Source organism: Daphnia pulex, chromosome 9 (genome assembly GCF_021134715.1).
Source record: "Daphnia pulex isolate KAP4 chromosome 9, ASM2113471v1".
NCBI classification, from domain to species: domain Eukaryota; kingdom Metazoa; phylum Arthropoda; class Branchiopoda; order Diplostraca; family Daphniidae; genus Daphnia; species Daphnia pulex.
The window spans coordinates 7,955,609-7,966,075 of record NC_060025.1 but is presented as its reverse complement, the minus strand read 5'-3'; the positions used below and the strand labels follow the sequence as shown (position 1 = coordinate 7,966,075).

At 36.6% G+C, this 10,467-nt stretch overlaps 4 long non-coding RNA genes across 5 annotated transcripts; 2 read left to right on the top strand and 2 right to left on the bottom strand.

Annotated features, from left to right (window-relative positions):
* The first annotated feature begins 27 nt into the window (after positions 1-27).
* Positions 28-403, top strand: LOC124203241. The gene is made up of 3 exons (XR_006878471.1): positions 28-89; positions 183-281; positions 344-403. It is a non-coding gene; the product is annotated as an uncharacterized LOC124203241 (long non-coding RNA).
* A 1,142-nt stretch (positions 404-1,545) lies between these two features.
* Positions 1,546-2,734, bottom strand: LOC124202537. The gene is made up of 4 exons (XR_006878217.1): positions 2,693-2,734; positions 2,295-2,481; positions 2,153-2,190; positions 1,546-2,034 (listed from the first exon to the last, which is right to left on the bottom strand). It is a non-coding gene; the product is annotated as an uncharacterized LOC124202537 (long non-coding RNA).
* A 2,612-nt stretch (positions 2,735-5,346) lies between these two features.
* On the bottom strand, positions 5,347-7,067 carry LOC124202536. 2 transcript variants are annotated; one of them, XR_006878215.1, is made up of 5 exons: positions 7,010-7,067; positions 6,517-6,945; positions 6,296-6,445; positions 6,034-6,248; positions 5,347-5,610 (listed from the first exon to the last, which is right to left on the bottom strand). It is a non-coding gene; the product is annotated as an uncharacterized LOC124202536 (long non-coding RNA). The 2 variants fall into 2 exon arrangements; XR_006878216.1 differs by having other exon boundaries at positions 6,034-6,238.
* Positions 7,068-7,841: 774 nt separating this feature from the next.
* Positions 7,842-9,236, top strand: LOC124201634. The gene is made up of 5 exons (XR_006877625.1): positions 7,842-7,942; positions 8,004-8,089; positions 8,301-8,487; positions 8,592-8,629; positions 8,748-9,236. It is a non-coding gene; the product is annotated as an uncharacterized LOC124201634 (long non-coding RNA).
* The last annotated feature ends 1,231 nt before the right edge of the window (positions 9,237-10,467 follow it).

Genomic DNA, 10,467 nt, shown 5'->3' with positions numbered 1-10,467 from the left:
TGGCGTGGTGATTGTGTCAGTTATGGAATGGCGGTTTGCTGTCAAAAGTAAAGCTATCCTTTCTTCGAAAATTACCAACAAATTCATAGGTAAATTCGAGTGATTTCGTCTCTGACTTGTCGGTGATGTGTTCTTTTCCGTGTGCATGTTGGATAACCTTAATGTTTCTCATCAACTTACAGGAGGAAACGTGAAATGGCCGTGGCCTTCGTGCAGCCTACCGTTTACTTTTTTGTTCAAAATCATTTTATTCTACTGAATGTGCTATTGAAAGGATACAGGTAATAACCAACACTAGCTTTATCAATTTCATGTATTACTGAAACATATTGTCTTTTATTAGGAGTCATAATTATCAGCTGTTTGTATTGGACTTGCTAGATCACCAACAGCCCAGCATAGACCAATCTCTCATTTCATCTTCTCGAGAAGATTGGATAACTGGTGGTTTCATGTGTAAGATCACTTATCATGTCACTGAACTTTTTCTGTTTCAGTCTAATATGTATTTAAAGTATTGATCTCCACTTATTTCTATCTAATGTTTAAGAGACGCTTTTGAGTGTATACTGATAATTTTTTATTCTTTTAGATCATAGACGTCAAGCAGCACATTGATGACACAAATTATAGACAAGGTGACTTATTTTTCTCTTTTTATTTACAGGTTCTAAACTCCAGGTTTCTAAATTTGCATGGTAGACGATTTATTATGAGAAGTCATGTCCTTTCAAGAAAGTCAACAAGGTCCCTTGTTTACTAACCTATTGGCTGCTACCCTTGAATCTCCTTTTTTACTTTCTTAAGCAGGCCATCTATATTTGAGGTATTGCTTATTCTGTCTCTACAATCTTGTTGGAATATTATTGTCATCCAAATAAATGTTCATTCTGCTTACAGGGTAATCCTTCACTACTTGTCATGGACTTCATCCATTGCTGGAAACCAACCTTGAGAGCATGCTGTCATTCAAGACTGATAAATTGTGTAGTTAGCTAAATTTAACAAGTGCATATCTGGGCTCCCTTCTTTTCTGTGGCCCCGTTTCCCTAACTAACCACTAACCAACGCCCGCCGGTGGTCACTCACCCGCTGTGAAACCAGGAGGAGGGGAGGGCTCTGGTCGAACGGGGACTTGGAAGGCGCATGATCCGATGAAAACTTTTGGAGGGTCATGAGTCTAACCCGGAAGCCTAGTATGACTACATCTCCCCGGAAAAACTTGCCTCGTACTTCTCTCTTCTTCTCGGTCCAGATACTATCTCTGGGGGCCGTAGACAAAACCTACAACAGCATGCGCGAGTTAAAACAATGCATCCACTACCCAATGAAACAAAAAGCCATGGTTAATTTTTTGTGGAAATCTCCGTCAGTAAAATTACAAAGACTGACGCAGATTTCCGAAAAACTAAACCATCGCTTTTTGTCTCATTGCCGCAGCGGTGGTGGCGGGTTGCGTTTAAACTCGTGCAGTAGTAAACCGTCTTGAACCGGACGCTCTGTTTATTGAAATTTTTGTATATAAAAAAAAATAATAAATAACAGTTTAATGTATTAAATGTTTTATTTATTACAGACATCATATTGTTAGGGTTTAACATTGGTTTATGTGGTTTAGGGTATAAATTCGAGAGTAGGTGTATGTGAGGTTTGAAGAATTGGAAGGTTGAAGTTAGTGGGGCTTGGAGATTAATTGGTGTGGATATGTTGGTAGGGTTATAGATTAGATTGGTAGGGTTACTGATTTTTTATCCGAACTTGAAATATCCCCTCTCCAAATTCCTCCACTTTCCTTTCCCAATCCCAAAATCATGTTTATTATTTGTTTGACATAAACACCCCATATTTCTTTTTTGTTTCTTCTTAACATAATAACGCTAAACTACATTGACACAATGCCAATTAAATAAAATAATAATGCAACTTTAACACGACACCAGCACCAAGGAACAGCCAATTGAATTTGATGCAGAAAGATCTATCACCAGCATAGGCTGCAACAACGTACCACAGCGGACAGCAACTACGCGAAACCTGTAACCGAAATGAATTAATATTCAGCATCAATGGAATATGGAAATGCTGTCAATGAAAAGACAAATAAAGGTCACTTTATGTTATTTACAAGAGTTAACACAAATCATTAGCTTACCATTACGAAAATTGTAAATGTCAAATTCAAAATGCTGACTGAAAAAAAAAACATGTGTGAATTAGACTGGAACAAAGAAGAAGGTTAGGCTAAGACTTAAACTAGCTGAAAATCTACAGACAATGCAAATTGAACCAAATACTGCCTGCAACTTCTGTAACAAGACACCAGCAACAAGGAACAGCCACAGGTTATCTTGATGCACAACAATCTTTCACCAGCCAAGGGGTAAACAAACAAAGAACCTTGTTGACCGTGTTGGTGGGTTGGCCTTTTCCTTATCCTTCGATGGGCAACAAAATGGTTCTCATTCGGTCTAAATGCAAAATCTAAAGCAAAATTTAAATAAGAAATAAAAATAATTAAAACTTTGCACACAAAATGATGAATTCATTTCTCTCTCTTATCAACAACAAATAATTGGATCTGGCGAAGGCATCAATATCTTGAAGATTTACAACTTGAAAGGGAAAAGTTAATGTGAACATTATTGTCTTAAAGAACACAGTAATTCAAAATATTTTTGGTAAAATAACTAACCTGCAACAGAAATGATTTTTCTTCAGAAGAGAAGACATAGGTTGTGAGCTTGCATTATTGGATTAGACCATTTGGCTATTTCATTTCTATTGTCACAAGCTACATTGAAACGAATTATTAAATAAAGATTGCTTTATCTCTTATTACTTAAAACAGTTAACTTGTTATCCGATCTCCGTTGTTAAACTTTTTATGTAACTTGTTGAAAGTTACGACGTGTAATGTCATGTCATGTGTGTCTGTGACTGACTGTGCAACTAACTTAAGATTCAAAACTCAATACTAGATGTCGCCAGTGTCGCCGATGTTATTCTTTCATGGTGAAACGAGGCGAAATGAGCGAAACAACAAATAGTTGCTAATTTATACTTATTCCTGTGATTTCAAATACCAAATTTAACTTCGTATCTTATGTAGGTTTATCTTTACTTAGTTCTCTTATTTTTATACTGTACCAACTTATTTCTTCAAATTCTAGATGCATACTGTCAGTCATTCCAACAATGACTTAGTGCTCAGTCAATTTCCATCCATTAGATCCTCATGCTGTCAAAGCCTAAAACTCATGTTTGAAGAGCACATATAGTGGAATACAAATGTGCTGGGATAAGGTATTTCCCCATTACTGCTACCAGACCATTTCAATTCAGATTTTCATGTAACATAGGTATTCTTGCTTATGAACCATATAGGCAAAAAATCCTGCAAAAAATCCTATATAGGATTTTTTCTGAATCCCGCAATTTTGGTGATGTACTCTGCAACAGCGTGTTTGTTGTTATGGCTGTTTTTACTTTGGTTCAGAAGGCAACCCAACTAAGAGATAGGTATAGTCTTATGTCTTATAGGTAAATTTGTGTAAATTTGTAAATAACATAGAGAATTTCCGTGTCCCATTTCCACTTAGAGTTTCAGTGACATGAAGAATCTGAAGTGAGCCACCTATCACCACGCTACTGCAATACTTCATGACACTTTCTTTAGCATCAGGAAATTTATCTCAACATGTGGAGTAATGCTGTTGGTTGCTGTGAATTCCATTTTTATGGTTTGTCATCATGAACATTTCAACGTGTTTCTTAGAAAAGGTAAAGATTGATATGCTTTATTCATTTTTATATTTTCATTATTGTAAAACATTTTTTTTTACAGAGCACTTCTTTGTGGAATCGTGTGGTCCTGGCACGGAGATTCTTGAACCAACGCTGGCTTTTGTGATTTTGTCCATGACCAACGTTCTGCTCCATCCTTATCTTCCCGACGTACGCTCATCCAGCTTCTGCTTCATCGCTTCGTACACAAAAATACAACTTGTCTTACTTCACTCACGAGTTGGAACACAGTGGTCGGCTGGTCGCTTCCGTGCCGCTGTTACACACCTGCAGTCACTCACCACGGGATTATGCCCAGGTACCCGACAATTTACTTATTTTCGTAGATTATCTATTCTAATAGTATACTTACTTGTGTCTGTAATAATTTCGAAATCAGGCCTTACTTCATACGTAGTGTTACTTAGACAATTTTCTAACGCTAGATGGCTTTCCGATAGATGTCAGCTGTTAAAACAGTCAGTTTCAGTTACTTTAAAATCTCTTTAACCAGTTATCGGCAGCTGTTCTGTGGAAATTTGTTTGTGAAAACTGACGATAACTATTCCCCCAACAAAGCTCACTTGTTATATTTTTAGATAATGTGTTTTTTTTTTCTACTTCCGGTTTGCTCATTTCAGTCAGTAGTTCAGTAAATATTCATTCCACGTACAAAAGAACCACAAATTCGTGATCCTCGTCAAATTTGTGGTAAAGTTCATGTTTTTTTTTGTACGTTTTCGTACTTCCGGTTTTGAAAATTTTCCTGAACTATAGTTCAGGAAAATTCTCGATTTTGGCCAAATTTTGGATTTCGTTTACATCACACTTAATCGACCCCAAATTTCATGGAGATCACGAATATGTGGTTTAATTTGACGACAGCTCAATGGTTGAGGCGCTGTGGTTACTTCCGGTATACTTCCGGAAAATTTTCAAAAAACTAGCAAGTGAGCTTTATTCTGTTTACAGTTCTCAATGTTGCAAGCTTGATTTTAAGTTTAAAAAATTGCATCTTTAAATCTTTGAGCTAAAAAACCTGATTATTGTTTCTATCTGTATTATATAACTTTTATTGGCATTTCACTGAATAACAATTGTTTTGTCTTTATTCAGGTAATGCAGAGGAGACGTCGAGAAGATGGACACTAAAACATCTCCGTTATCTCCAAAATGTCAGCGCGGATCATCATTTGTTGTTGGTAATATTTGTGTTTGTGTTAGTTAACCCGTTGTCTGCCACGCCTTTGTTCTCCCCCCTCTCCTTAGCACGGGCCTCCTAGAGGCCTCCTTGAGACGTGCATTCCATCTTATCCTGTGTCAGCCCGGACTTGTCAGCAATGGCAAGTCCCACCTTGGCCATGGATCCTTCAGACATGGCGCGTAGAGAGTAGAGAACAACCTACGGGTTGTATGGCGTGGCAGCCAACGGGTTAACTTAAGTGTATGTATGTATGTGTGTTATTGTAAAAAGTGGTGGAATTGTGGGTGGAGGTGGGACAATAAAGCAATTCCTTTTAACTTTCTTGTTTGCTGTGTCTTAAAACTTATAATAAAGTCATATTTAGCACTTCACTTTTATATTTATTTCAATGAGGTTTTACATAAGTTATAGGCAGTGACTGATCATCTCCAGACTCTTTAAATAAACTTCTATGAGGAACCAACAGTATCTGCAACTCCTATGGCACAGCAATTTCAGGAGAACACCAGCACAGCTACTTCAGTTCTTTTTCTTCAATCGTGTATCAGCTGCATAATCACATCTCTCAACTGGAAATAGGCTGCAAAACCACTGCACATTGAACAGCATAGTTTCACCAAGTCCTATGGGGGGAAAAGGAATATTATTTTCCATGATCAAACTAACATGCAAAAGAAATCATGTAAAACAAATGACAGACATTTTCCCAAGATTCCATTGGCAAATGAAATTTTAAATGAAGATTAAATCCCAGGAAAAGAGAATTCTGTACACCTAATTCTTTAGTGTTAGAAAAAGTTTGCAATACAGAGTGGAAATTTTTGTTGATTTATCTTTATATATTTATTAAATTTTAGTTAGTTTGATCAGAAGAAAGTTGTTAACTCAAAGGATTGCTATCTGATATCATTCACGGAAACTATTAATTGGAAGCAAGAAATAGCACCACTTATTGTCTACATCAGATCAGATTTACTTGTCAGTTGAATATAAAAAAAAAGACACAAGACTTCCCAAGTTACAATCAATCAATTAAATCAACTTACCATTTCAAAAAGTCTTCCTGCAATGACACTTCAGGATAACACCAGCTCGAAAAACTGCATGCAGCAGCTGCAGCTCAACTTGACTCAATCACGCCTTTCACCAGCTGGCTGCAACAAAACCATGTGGCCATGGCCATGAAGCCATGGAGCCCAGAATGTGTTGAGTTCTCACATTCTGCAACAGGAGCTCCAACCTGAACACCAACTATTAAAATCTACAGCATTATTGCAGGGAAATTGATCAACCAAATTACTCTACTACCTCTGGTCCTCTGTAGTGTTTTTACGTGAGATGAGAGTACATCAAAACAGGTACAGCTAAACAACGGACATTTCGGCAAAATGGAAAGCACTAAGCAGTTTCAGTCCACGTGATCGATTATTTGGCCAAGTGGAAATTATATGAGATTGCCTATAAATTCAAACAGCAACGTCTAGGATTAATTAAATTTACCAAATCCAAACTAGAATGTAGTAATTTACCCATTAAATTTTAATGCTGAAAATGTAGATCGACAACGCAATTCCGTAACGAATTTGGAATACCTTTTCACTTAGCGTTTCGGAAAAAAATGGCGAAAATTCGTCCTCTCGACGACACTCGCGTCACCTGGTGGCTGGGGGACAACTACGTTTTAGCCACCTACTGACGGAGCCAAAAGATTCCTCCACCATTACTGTTTGACTGTAGATGGATTGTCGGAAATTTAAAATCGTTGGAGTTCTATTGTCGGACATTTAAATAATTAAAGAATTTATTGGAGTTCTATTGTTTGTCGCGTAGTTGAATGAATTTTAAATGTCCAACAATAAAACTCCAACGAATTAAATGTCCCCCAGGCGAAATGAGCGAAACAAATAGTTGCTAATTTACACTTATTCCTGTATAACACGATTCCACAAAGAAGTGCTCTGTAAAAAAAAATGTTTTACAATAATGAAAATATAAAAATGAATAAAGCATATCAATCTTTACCTTTCCTAAGAAACACGTTGAAATGTTCATGATGACAAACCATAAAAATGGAATTCACAGCAACCAACAGCATTACTCCACATGTTGAGATAAATTTCCTGATGCTAAAGAAAGTGTCATGAAGTATTGCAGTAGCGTGGTGATAGGTGGTTCACTTCAGATTCTTCATGTCACTGAAACTCTAAGTGGAAATGGGACACGGAAATTCTCTATGTTATTTACAAATTTACACAAATTTACCTATAAGACATAAGACTATACCTATCTCTTAGTTGGGTTGCCTTCTGAACCAAAGTAAAAACAGTCATTAACAACAAACATGCTGTTGCAGAGTACATCACCAAAATTGCGGGATTCAGAAAAAATCCTATGGTTCATAAGCAAGAATACCTATGTTACATGAAAATCTGAATTGAAATGGTCTGGTAGCAGTAATGGGGAAATACCTTATCCCAGCACATTTGTATTCCACTATATGTGCTCTTCAAACATGAGTTTTAGGCTTTTGACAGCATGAGGATCTAATGGATGGAAAATTGACTGAGCACTAAGTCATTGTTGGAATGACTGACAGTATGCATCTAGAATTTGAAGAAATAAGTTGGTACAGTATAAAAATAAGAGAACTAAGTAAAGATAAACCTACATAAGATACGAAGTTAAATTTGGTATTTGAAATCACAGGAATATTCCTGTGATTATACTTATATAAGTATAATTGGCAACTATTTGTTGTTTCGCTCATTTCGCCTCGTTTCACCATGAAAGAATAACATTGGCGACACTGGCGACATCTAGTATTGAGTTTTGAATCTTAAGTTAGTTGCACAGTCAGTCACAGACACACATGACATGACATTACACGTCGTAACTTTCAACAAGTTACATAAAAAGTTTAACAACGGAGATCGGATAACAAGTTAACTGTTTTAAGTAATAAGAGATAAAGCAATCTTTATTTAATAATTCGTTTCAATGTAGCTTGTGACAATAGAAATGAAATAGCCAAATGGTCTAATCCAATAATGCAAGCTCACAACCTATGTCTTCTCTTCTGAAGAAAAATCATTTCTGTTGCAGGTTAGTTATTTTACCAAAAATATTTTGAATTACTGTGTTCTTTAAGACAATAATGTTCACATTAACTTTTCCCTTTCAAGTTGTAAATCTTCAAGATATTGATGCCTTCGCCAGATCCAATTATTTGTTGTTGATAAGAGAGAGAAATGAATTCATCATTTTGTGTGCAAAGTTTTAATTATTTTTATTTCTTATTTAAATTTTGCTTTAGATTTTGCATTTAGACCGAATGAGAACCATTTTGTTGCCCATCGAAGGATAAGGAAAAGGCCAACCCACCAACACGGTCAACAAGGTTCTTTGTTTGTTTACCCCTTGGCTGGTGAAAGATTGTTGTGCATCAAGATAACCTGTGGCTGTTCCTTGTTGCTGGTGTCTTGTTACAGAAGTTGCAGGCAGTATTTGGTTCAATTTGCATTGTCTGTAGATTTTCAGCTAGTTTAAGTCTTAGCCTAACCTTCTTCTTTGTTCCAGTCTAATTCACACATGTTTTTTTTTTCAGTCAGCATTTTGAATTTGACATTTACAATTTTCGTAATGGTAAGCTAATGATTTGTGTTAACTCTTGTAAATAACATAAAGTGACCTTTATTTGTCTTTTCATTGACAGCATTTCCATATTCCATTGATGCTGAATATTAATTCATTTCGGTTACAGGTTTCGCGTAGTTGCTGTCCGCTGTGGTACGTTGTTGCAGCCTATGCTGGTGATAGATCTTTCTGCATCAAATTCAATTGGCTGTTCCTTGGTGCTGGTGTCGTGTTAAAGTTGCATTATTATTTTATTTAATTGGCATTGTGTCAATGTAGTTTAGCGTTATTATGTTAAGAAGAAACAAAAAAGAAATATGGGGTGTCAAGGTCAAACAAATAATAAACATGATTTTGGGATTGGGAAAGGAAAGTGGAGGAATTTGGAGAGGGGATATTTCAAGTTCGGATAAAAAATCAGTAACCCTACCAATCTAATCTATAACCCTACCAACATATCCACACCAATTAATCTCCAAGCCCCACTAACTTCAACCTTCCAATTCTTCAAACCTCACATACACCTACTCTCGAATTTATACCCTAAACCACATAAACCAATGTTAAACCCTAACAATATGATGTCTGTAATAAATAAAACATTTAATACATTAAACTGTTATTTATTATTTTTTTTTATATACAAAAATTTCAATAAACAGAGCGTCCGGTTCAAGACGGTTTACTACTGCACGAGTTTAAACGCAACCCGCCACCACCGCTGCGGCAATGAGACAAAAAGCGATGGTTTAGTTTTTCGGAAATCTGCGTCAGTCTTTGTAATTTTACTGACGGAGATTTCCACAAAAAATTAACCATGGCTTTTTGTTTCATTGGGTAGTGGATGCATTGTTTTAACTCGCGCATGCTGTTGTAGGTTTTGTCTACGGCCCCCAGAGATAGTATCTGGACCGAGAAGAAGAGAGAAGTACGAGGCAAGTTTTTCCGGGGAGATGTAGTCATACTAGGCTTCCGGGTTAGACTCATGACCCTCCAAAAGTTTTCATCGGATCATGCGCCTTCCAAGTCCCCGTTCGACCAGAGCCCTCCCCTCCTCCTGGTTTCACAGCGGGTGAGTGACCACCGGCGGGCGTTGGTTAGTGGTTAGTTAGGGAAACGGGGCCACAGAAAAGAAGGGAGCCCAGATATGCACTTGTTAAATTTAGCTAACTACACAATTTATCAGTCTTGAATGACAGCATGCTCTCAAGGTTGGTTTCCAGCAATGGATGAAGTCCATGACAAGTAGTGAAGGATTACCCTGTAAGCAGAATGAACATTTATTTGGATGACAATAATATTCCAACAAGATTGTAGAGACAGAATAAGCAATACCTCAAATATAGATGGCCTGCTTAAGAAAGTAAAAAAGGAGATTCAAGGGTAGCAGCCAATAGGTTAGTAAACAAGGGACCTTGTTGACTTTCTTGAAAGGACATGACTTCTCATAATAAATCGTCTACCATGCAAATTTAGAAACCTGGAGTTTAGAACCTATAAATAAAAAGAGAAAAATAAGTCACCTTGTCTATAATTTGTGTCATCAATGTGCTGCTTGACGTCTATGATCTAAAAGAATAAAAAATTATCAGTATACACTCAAAAGCGTCTCTTAAACATTAGATAGAAATAAGTGGAGATCAATACTTTAAATACATATTAGACTGAAACAGAAAAAGTTCAGTGACATGATAAGTGATCTTACACATGAAACCACCAGTTATCCAATCTTCTCGAGAAGATGAAATGAGAGATTGGTCTATGCTGGGCTGTTGGTGATCTAGCAAGTCCAATACAAACAGCTGATAATTATGACTCCTAATAAAAGACAATATGTTTCAGTAATA